At 43.1% G+C, this 10,945-nt stretch overlaps 1 pseudogene; it reads left to right on the top strand.

Moving 5' to 3' along the window:
- Positions 1–2,110: 2,110 nt before the first annotated feature.
- Positions 2,111–7,330, top strand: LOC138674730 (zona pellucida sperm-binding protein 3-like; annotated as a pseudogene).
- The last annotated feature ends 3,615 nt before the right edge of the window (positions 7,331–10,945 follow it).

The raw sequence follows: 10,945 nt of genomic DNA, 5'->3' as shown, positions 1-10,945 counted from the left end.
GGGGGACCCCCAAGTAATTTTTTTGACATCCCACATTTTAATAACCAGTAAAGGCTAAGTATACAGCTCTGAGCTGATATTAATATCCTGGGAAGGTATTGATGAATATTTACTTGGAAAAACGTGTAAATGGCAGAGAATTGCTTTCTGTAAAAGCTCATGTTAAAATCGCTAGGTGATAAAAATCAGATTGCATTCGCATGACACTCGTCCCTCTTTTCAGGTACAATGTTGGACCTTTTTTTTACGGTAATGATTTAAGCCCTAAGGGCTCCTTCTCACTTGCGTGAAATACGGCCGAGGCTCGCATGGTAACACCCGGCTCTGCAGGTGGGAGCGGAGCGTGCAGTTCTATGTACTGCTGTGCGGCCGCACGCTCCGCTCTGGAGTGCCGGGGGCAGAGCCGGGTTTTAACCTGCGAGACTCGGCCGTATTTCACTCAAGCGAGTATGAGCCCTTAGAGATTTTGTGGCACTCTGCGTCTTTTGGTGTCATCTTTCTCTATAGGCTTTATTAATGTGGAGGCTGCAAAACTGCATTTAAAAAAAAACACATTTGTGTTTTCAAGAGCAGAATCTCAGCGTTTGCATAACAAAAAAATGTACTAAAAAACTACATCAAAAATAGAGAAAATATGCAAAACGCTGCAATCAGATTGTTATTGCGTACATATAAGTATAAAACAGCAGTGTTTCTACATGTGAGAACACAGTCCAAGAGTAGTTTTTGATGCTTTTTTTTTTCTGCGTGCAAATTTCACGCTGTGGCTAGAAGCTACAGGCGTTTTTGGTGCGAAGCCATTTTGATCTCAATGAGGAAGAAATTGCAGAAAAATTTGCCTTTTTTTTTTTTTTTTTTTTTAAAGGCTATGTGCACACGTTCAGGAATTCATGCAGAAAATTCCTGTTGAAATCCGGACATTTCTGCCAGATTTCCGCATGAAATCCGCATGCGTTTTTTTTTGCGCGGTTTTTGCGCGGTTTTTCCCAGACATTTCCTAATGCATTAGACAGTGGGAAATCCGCTAAAAAACCCGCAAAATTAATGAACAGGTTAATTATTTTTCCGCAATGCGTTTTTCATGCGGAAAAACGCACATCATGTGCACAGAAATTGCGGATTCCATTATAAATGATGGGATGCTTAATGTATGCAGATTATTTGCGGTTTTATTGCGTTTTTATAGCGCAAAAACGCTAAAAAAAACCCGCAAATCATCTGCAACGTGTGCAAGAAACAAGATGCGCCGTTTTCTGTTACTATATACCACTACGTTTTTTTACATGCTGTGTTTATACCTTGTGCTTTGTTTTGTTGTAATCACAATTTTGTTTTGTCACAATTTTCAGACATTGCATAGAGAAAAAAAAAAAGCGCAACCTTATGTGAACGCAGCCTATTTATTTCTATGGCCACGTGATCATAACATGTAAGAACAGGGATACTTATGATGGGACATTGCATCTAATCCTTTCCTACGGTGTCACATTATGGAGCAGATGTTTCCACGTGACTCACTTGCCATAAACTTTGATACAGGCAGCATGGAACCACAACTTGTTAGCAAATTGGTTGGATACTAAAGCAAAACCACAGCCCTGTGATAGTCACCCACCAGCAGGTCACAGACGAGCTGCACCAATGTCTTTTTTTTTTCACATGGCGCCATGTAATCTTAGCCTTAAAAAAAACAAACAAAAAAAAAATACAAAAAATAACCTGAAATTTAAGACATGCTGCATACAAACCACAGTCGTGTGCAACTTATGCTGAAGGCCATGGCAAGTGAGATGCGAGCAGCTACAGAAAATCTACCAAAACACTTGTGACTTGGTGTCTCAGTCTTGGTAGGAGACAGGTCACAATCCAACACCAGAGAAAATCATTGGATGTGATGTTCAGAGCCACACATGGACAATATAGTCCTACTCCAAACCCAAGGAGATGTGAACAAATCCCAGTGTGGCTCCACCTCGTCACTGTGTCCTCCCCAGGTGTGGAGAAAAAGGTGGTCAGCTGAGGGTAAGGTGGAATAATGGTGGTGGGATGAGGAGGGTATAAAGCTCTGCTCCCTTCACCTTCTCATTGTGTGTCTTGTGCTGCAGTCAAGATGGAGCTGTGGGTCAGGTGGAGTTGTCTACTAGTGGTTCTTCTATGTGGACCAGGCTTTGGTAGCTCCTTGGTCAGACACCAGCGTCAGTCAGATGCTTGGTGGAGGAACTATCAGCCTGCTAGGGGGAATTCCAGAGGACTTGGACAACCTATATCTGGAATGGGGTCTTCCAGATGGGACAGCAGGTATAATGGCAGAGACCAACGTCTCCGAGACCTCACTCAAGCTCCATCCTCTGTCAGTGTGCAGTGTGGTGAGGACAGGATGGTGGTGATGGTGAACAGAGACTTCTATGGGAATGGTAAGCTGGTGAAGCCCTCAGACCTGACCCTGGGCTCCTGCAGGCCGGGACAGCAGACTACAGACACTACAGTGGTGTTTGAGAATGATCTTCAAGAATGTGGTAACCTCTTACAGGTGAGTGCTCAGTATGACAAGTCTACCAGTGACTTTGGCTTTACACTATCTTACTAGACAGGAACACCAAATTGTATTTTCTATGACTGGCTTTCCTTCTGCTAAAACTCTTTATAGTAGCTAACATCTTAGAAGATTGGCTTTTTGCTTGGTTCTTTGATCACCATGTTTAAACTGGTGCATCACAATGAACATGGCTTTATATCTAGCAACTAAAACTTGCCATGGAGTTGTAACCTTTTTAAAACTATACTTAACGTGATGTCCAATTGGTGGCTGTAATGGTGTAGAGGAGCTGAGCAGGCTAATATACAAGTTTGAAGGAGAATATTTAACTTGATGTATTATGATTACGTCCTGCTCTTACTAGGCTAGTGGGATATATATTACTAGGTGTCTCCTGGAAATGCTAGGTGAAATCCCAAGAAACAATGAAAACCCTATATTAAGAGTCACCAATCTAACCCAAGAAGAGGTGCGAAACCGGCTAAATAAGATTAAAATAGATAAATCTCCAGGTCCGGATGGCATACACCCACGAGTACTAAGAGAACTAAGTAATGTAATAGATAAACCATTATTTCTTATTTTTAGTGACTCTATAGCGACAGGGTCTGTTCCGCAGGACTGGCGCATAGCAAATGTGGTGCCAATATTCAAAAAGGGCTCTAAAAGTGAACCTGGAAATTATAGGCCAGTAAGTCTAACCTCTATTGTTGGTAAAATATTTGAAGGGTTTCTGAGGGATGTTATTCTGGATTATCTCAATGAGAATAACTGTTTAACTCCATATCAGCATGGGTTTATGAGAAATCGCTCCTGTCAAACCAATCTAATCAGTTTTTATGAAGAGGTAAGCTATAGGCTGGACCACGGTGAGTCATTGGACGTGGTATATCTCGATTTTTCCAAAGCGTTTGATACCGTGCCGCACAAGAGGTTGGTACACAAAATGAGAATGCTTGGTCTGGGGGAAAATGTGTGTAAATGGGTTAGTAACTGGCTTAGTGATAGAAAGCAGGGGGTGGTTATAAATGGTATAGTCTCTAACTGGGTCGCTGTGACCAGTGGGGTACCGCAGGGGTCAGTATTGGGACCTGTTCTCTTCAACATATTCATTAATGATCTGGTAGAAGGTTTACACAGTAAAATATCGATATTTGCAGATGATACAAAACTATGTAAAGCAGTTAATACAAGAGAAGATAGTATTCTGCTACAGATGGATCTGGATAAGTTGGAAACTTGGGCTGAAAGGTGGCAGATGAGGTTTAACAATGATAAATGTAAGGTTATACACATGGGAAGAGGGAATCAATATCACCATTACACACTGAACGGGAAACCACTGGGTAAATCTGACAGGGAGAAGGACTTGGGGATCCTAGTTAATGATAAACTTACCTGGAGCAGCCAATGCCAGGCAGCAGCTGCCAAGGCAAACAGGATCATGGGGTGCATTAAAAGAGGTCTGGATACACATGATGAGAGCATTATACTGCCTCTGTACAAATCCCTAGTTAGACCGCACATGGAGTACTGTGTCCAGTTTTGGGCACCGGTGCTCAGGAAGGATATAATGGAACTAGAGAGAGTACAAAGGAGGGCAACAAAATTAATAAAGGGGATGGGAGAACTACAATACCCAGATAGATTAGCGAAATTAGGATTATTTAGTCTAGAAAAAAGACGACTGAGGGGCGATCTAATAACCATGTATAAGTATATAAGGGGACAATACAAATATCTCGCTGAGGATCTGTTTATACCAAGGAAGGTGACGGGCACAAGGGGGCATTCTTTGCGTCTGGAGGAGAAAAGGTTTTTCCACCAACATAGAAGAGGATTCTTTACTGTTAGGGCAGTGAGAATCTGGAATTGCTTGCCTGAGGAGGTGGTGATGGCGAACTCAGTCGAGGGGTTCAAGAGAGGCCTGGATGTCTTCCTGGAGCAGAACAATATTGTATCATACAATTATTAGGTTCTGTAGAAGGACGTAGATCTGGGGATTTATTATGATGGAATATAGGCTGAACTGGATGGACAAATGTCTTTTTTCGGCCTTACTAACTATGTTACTATGTTACCCGTTGGATAAAAACATAGGTATTTAACTTCAGATTTTTTTTTTTTCTCCCCCCAAAAAAACAAAAAAACTTGTTCACCTCATTGCTATGTCCTCTCCAGGTGTGGAGAAGGTAGTCAGTACAAAACTGCATGTACAAGTATCTTCCTTTTTTAGGAACTTAATCCAGGCTCTGACCATTGATGGTGGAAATCTGGGAACAGGTAATGGTACCTGAGAGAAATGGGAATTGAAAACAGAAAGGCTGCTGTTGTTGTCTGTTAACATGACCCCACCGCTAATGTTTGGAACCTAGATGGAGTTGCCCCATTTCCTCCCAAACCTCTCTGCTAAATTGCTGAGATTAGCAATCCTTGGGGTCTTTAAAATAACGCTGTAGCTTTCTCCAGGCCTACTAGATCGCTTGAGGAGCTAGTGTGCATGAGGCAACTAATGTTCTGTTACATCTGAAAAGCGTGAGCAAAATAACTAACCTATTGATGATCTTCAAGATGACTCCAGACTGGCTGATCTACAACTCCAACCTACGCTACACCCCCACCTCTTCCAGGAATGTGCCCATCATCAGGTCCAACTCTGCTGTGGTTCCTGTCCAGTGCTTCTACCCAAGGTAAAATTCTAGATAAATGCAGAATACATCTGAGAAGCTCAGACTAGTCAGATGTTCACTGGCAAGGGTTCACAAAGAAACTTAGCTTTGAGATCCCTCTCAAACTGTCCATACTACAGTATGTTACTGCTGCCGTTACAGACATCAATACTGTTGCATTCTAAGAAATGCAGCTGATCGTAGTCAATGCCACAATAACTTAAACCAATTAATCTTAGGGATAACTCCCTATGTACATGGAGAAGTCAATGGTTTGTCCTTGATTTTCAATATGGTCGAACTCCTTTTGCTGTGAGACCAACAGTCACCTACACACTACTTTCAAGACTCAACTAGTGTTGAATTAGGCTAGTAGAACCTAATTAATTGTAGAATATGTTGGTCATCTTGTGATGGATTTGGGGTCATATCCCCACATTCTTGTGTCCACGAGAATGTACGTGACTATAATATAAATGAAGGGATGGATCAGTTATGACTTTTATAATTTCTTATTCTTACAACTATTTTGTCTAGACATGGTAATGTGAGCAGCAATGCCATCAAGCCAACATGGACTCCATTCAGCACCACAGTGACCTCGGAGGAGAGGCTGGCATTCTCCTTGCAGCTTATGACTAGTAAGGTTTAACACTTGGGGTAATGGAGCCATGTCTTGTGATCAGTTTAATGAGGTGTGTGTGTGTTTCCCTCTTCAGCGGACTTCAGTTCCCCCAGTTCTGTACTGGTCTTTCAGCTTGGTGAGAAATTGTACATAGAAGCCTCTCTGGATATCCAGAACCATGTTCCGATGCTCCTGTTTGTTGACCGATGTGTGGCCACCATTACTCCGGATATGGACTCCAGACCCAGTTATGACAATCTCCAACAATGGGTAAGTAATAAAAATCAATACTGTATAAGACTCCAAGAATCCCAATATCTACAACTGATCTGTTCTACAGATGCATGATGGATAGTATGGAAGAAGATTCTTCCTCTGTCTTTGTTTCACCAAGACCTCAAGCCAACAAGCTCCGCTTCATGGTTGATGCCTTCAGATTCACTGACAGCCCTGCATCTACGGTGAGGACACCTACATAATTCATCCAGGTCATACATTCAACTTGCACGAAGGCTGCCAAAAACTGCAGATATTCCTTACTCAAAGTAACATGTTACAGAGCTTATTGCTAACAAAAAATATCCAGTGCATAAATGAAATTGCCAACTTCTGGTATTTTGTTCTCCTAGATCTACATCACATGTACCCTGAGAGCCGCTGACATCAACCAGACCCCTGATCCCATGAATAAGGCTTGCTCCTACAACAAGGCATCTAGCAGGTAAGACCCACCATACATATGGCTGGTGACAACAATTCAATGGCTGGTTATTATTCACGGAGTCTTTGAATTGCCTAACAAATCCAATTTTACTAAGATTGACCGAAATAACTGTCCATAATCTATGGTATCTCCGATCTAACCTCCTGATATCTTTCTCTTCAGCTGGACCTCAGTGGAAGGATCTAGTGGGATCTGTCAGTGCTGCACCACCAGAAACTGTGCGACTGCTGCCAGCCAGAGAAGACAATGGGGATCCTCCTCCGGAAGGCAAAGGGGATTTGGGAAGAGGGATGTTGGTGAGACAGATTTCTTGTAGTTGGCCATAGAACCTCAGTTCTGTGACTAGATAAAAAAAAAAAATGAATTGATGGAGACTACACCTTCTGCCCAAGTGATTTTAGATGTGTAGTCTACCAGACCCATATTGCATAGGCTGGACCTGTAGTCTACTAATTGAGCCATAATGTGCAGAGTGCCTTAATGGGCACTAATTAGGATTACTCTCAATATTTGTTTACATCTTCCTGACAGGTTCTCATATAGAGAAACGCGGCACGGCCACCCTGGGTCCCATACTAGTGACTGGATCCAAGTCCAACCAGGTTACCGGAGTAGGAACCCTCCAAGCTTCCAGGATGACAGCAGAACGGGAACCTCTACAGCTGTGGGTGCTGGTGGCCATCGGATCTGTCACTTCAGTAGTCGTTGCTGTTGCTCTTACTGTGGCTGGGAAATGTCTTCTGAAAAGATCTCACAAAGAATCTGTGCAGCAATAAACACAATTTGAGTAAGATTTGTTTTGCCTTCTAGTGATTGTTAGGGACTGGGCAAGTCTCTAGATGGCTTGATGCAGTCATGATAGCCTGACACTTAATTAGATGAATAATTAAATGGCCACTTATATATTAGTTGGTTTACCCCTGGAGAAGTCGTGGAATAAGACGCCAACTGCAACAAGCCCAATCTCAGGATTTCTCTATAGGAGACTCGGACCAGTGGTCCATACCCCTGAAATCAGAACTTATGAAATACATTTATTGTGGAGGAAAAGCCCTGGGGAACATAAAATGGGCATGCATAGAGAATATGCAACAATGGTAAGGGCTTAGGACAGGACCAAATGACTTGTATACAAGTCCCTTAAGCATTTCTACAGCAACAATCTGAATCTAGTTGGGGAGGGGGAGACTAGTAACTTTGTAGGAATCCATGCTGTATAAGAATCTTTTGAGCTCAGCACCAAGTCATCCCCTTCTTCACAACTTTGTCCCACTTAACTAGGGTATTTGCTAAGGTTTTATGGGAAGATGTAGATAACACAACTACCTGGCTAACCCTTTGGGTAATACAATTTATTTGCACTAGCTCAGATAACAAACTGCTATAAAGGAGTTGACAAAAAATAAAGCAGAATTGCAGAGTCAGCCGGGACAGTGGACGAGTCAAATGGTTAACACAAAAAAACAAAACAGACCTGCTCTTGCCCAGAATATGGTTGGGAGGTGATCGAGTAGATGTCTGTTGTGCCACAGGTGAGTATGAGGGGAGAGAACACTGATACGTGAGTAACGCATGGCTTTAGCAACCACACATGCCCGAATCACCACAAGTGGTCAAAGTAAGGCCAGCTCTACAGTTACTCCTGACTAGAAGGAGCTGCAGCCTCCCAGAGGATACACATGCAATACGTCTTCATACACATACAATAACCATGATGTGCAACATAATCCTCTCCACCCCTACTGGTGAGCAGTGTGTAAAGCCATGATGGTGGGCAAAACGTTCCAAAACTCAACAGGGAGGCAGTACGGTATTAGATTGTTCACCAATTTAAGGCTGCATGTGAACGTGGCCTCAAGTATGTAGGCAAGATGAGAGTTCAGGAGAAGAGCAGCGGAACACCTTCAGGATAGCAAGGAAAAAGCATAACCCATTGGCTAAACATGTCAATCAAGAGCATTCAGGAACATTCTCAACAAAGTCATGGACATATCTAGTTGGAAAACCTGAGGAGAGAACTTTCAAGCTGCATCTACCGCCTCTCACAGTATCACCATTTGGTCTAATGAACAACTGAAATACAAAGACTTGTCATCTAACAGGGTTATTTACAGTGCCAACCCCTGAAGCAAGCTAGGGATAGTATATTAGGGATGGTTTTAGGGCAGCATAGGTACCATTACCCTCCCCCTTATATCCGCCTGTAATGGTCCTTTTCTGATAATGGTGATGTACAAATTATTTCATTAACCAGCCAAGCACTAACGATTTACAATAATTTTTCACATCAAACATACCTAAACTTATTTTTGTTGCTATATCCATTTTGTTTATTACCTCAACTTCCTCTCCTGACTAGGATTCCAAAACCTCTCTATTGCTCCGGGGTAATAAGTGGCCACAATGTCTCCTCACACTGCTCCAATCTGCAGATGAACCACATAAAGAATAAGGTGCATGTCCTGGACTCCCGGATAAACTGTGGCAAACCGGCTTCAGTTTTCCAGCATTGTTCTCTAGCACAATGAAATCCTGGCCATGTAGTTTTGCATTGTGTGCAGTAGGCGTAACCTATTCTAGGGCAGTGTTCTCACATGGGTAAATGCTGCGTTTTTTCCACAGGGCTTTGTTTTTTCAAGTGATCTGATCACACCAAAATACACGATCTATGATTATTGCATTTTTCCCTTTGTTTTAGTCCTGTTTCACATGTCCTGATATAGATGTGTCCATGTGTGTAATACTTGTGGCAACCGTGTGTCGCACCAATACCACAAGTACCGGCAGATGTGTAGTTAGCGCTGTTGCCTTGTGCTGAGAACGGCTCTCATCATTCTCTCCTGCTCTGCCGGTGATCAGCGCGACCAGGGGAGAAGGATGAGTTATATTCAACTAATAACAGCGAGAGCAGGTGGCGACTAATGGGAGTATTCTTTAGCCCCTGAGTGCACAATAAATAAGCGATAAAAATGTTTGTTTCCTTGTATTTTCTATAACCAGCCAGGCAAAACTGACAGCTGGGGGCTGCAACCCTCCGTTGTCAGCTTCAACAAGGCTGGTTATCAAGAATAGAGGGGTCCGCTTGAGTTTTCTTTTCTTTAAATAAATAATGGTATGGGGTCCCCACAGATTTGACAACCAGACAGCAGAGGGCTAATATTCTCAGGCTGGTAAGTGGCCATGAATATTGGCCCCTCCACTCCAGCCTGAAAATAGCAGGCTGCAGCTACCCAGAGAAGACACACCTATTAAATGCGCTTGTCCCGGCTCTTCCCACTTGGCCTGTAGCGGTGGCAAGTGAAGTTCATATTTGTATTGTCTGGTGACATCAACCCGACAGCTTAGTAATGGAGAGGCATCTTGCTTTTAATACATTTAGGAAGCCGCAATGGCACAGCGAATATAAAAAACGTAGAGTAGGACTGCCCCATTATGAGAATGCATGGCAGGGTGGCTCAAAGAATTGATCAATTGTTTGCTAAATGTCTCATTTTTAAATAGTTAGAAATCAATATGTGCACTTTATTGTGTTCTGACCATAAGCAGCCCTGGCTTCTCCCCTTTTTTATCTAAAAGACACCTATCCATTACTAATCCTATAGTTGTATGGTAAATAAAGACACAGCCACAATAAAGTCCTTTATTAGAAACAAAACACAATTTTCCATTTTTATTACACAATAACAAACACAGTTATACTCACCTAACCCTTATTCCTCCGAAGCCCTCGTCTCCTGAAATAAAAATAAAATAACAACAATATCCCTCACCTGTCCGTTGTTCTGTCCCACGCCGTAATCCATGTCTCGGGGATTAAGGCCATGTTCACACGTTCCTGATTTCCCTGCTGTTTTTTCTGCACTAAAAACCGCAGCTCTTGGCAGAAAACGCAGGTGCGTTTTTTGATGCGGTTTTTAGTGCAGTTTCTGTGTGTTTTCTAGGAAGTTTTTTTAGGGTTAAAATGGCTGAAAATACCCTAACTCTACCCCTACCCCTAACCCTACCCCTAACCCTAGTTCTAACTGTAGTGGGGAAAAAAAAAATTCTTTATTTTATTATTGTTACTACCTATGGGGGTGATAAAGGGGGGGGGGGGGGGGGCATTTACCTTTTTTTATTTTGATCACTGTGAGGTTCTCACAGTGATCAAAATGTGCCTGTAACGAATCTGCCGGCCGGCAGATTCGGCAGGCGCACTGCGCATGCGCCCGCCATTTTGGAAGATGGCGGCGCCCAGGGAGAAGAAGGCCGGACGGACACCGGGAGGCCCGGTAAGTATAAGGGGGGGAGATGAGGGCACGGGGGGGGGGGCGTCGGAGCATGGGGGGGTGGGATTGGAGAACGGGGGGGCAGCCACACTCCGCCCACGCACTTCCTGCTGCAGCGGTTCT

This window comes from Ranitomeya imitator, chromosome 4 (genome assembly GCF_032444005.1).
Source record: "Ranitomeya imitator isolate aRanImi1 chromosome 4, aRanImi1.pri, whole genome shotgun sequence".
Lineage (NCBI taxonomy): Eukaryota > Metazoa > Chordata > Amphibia > Anura > Dendrobatidae > Ranitomeya > Ranitomeya imitator.
This window is presented reverse-complemented; position numbering and strand designations above follow the sequence as displayed.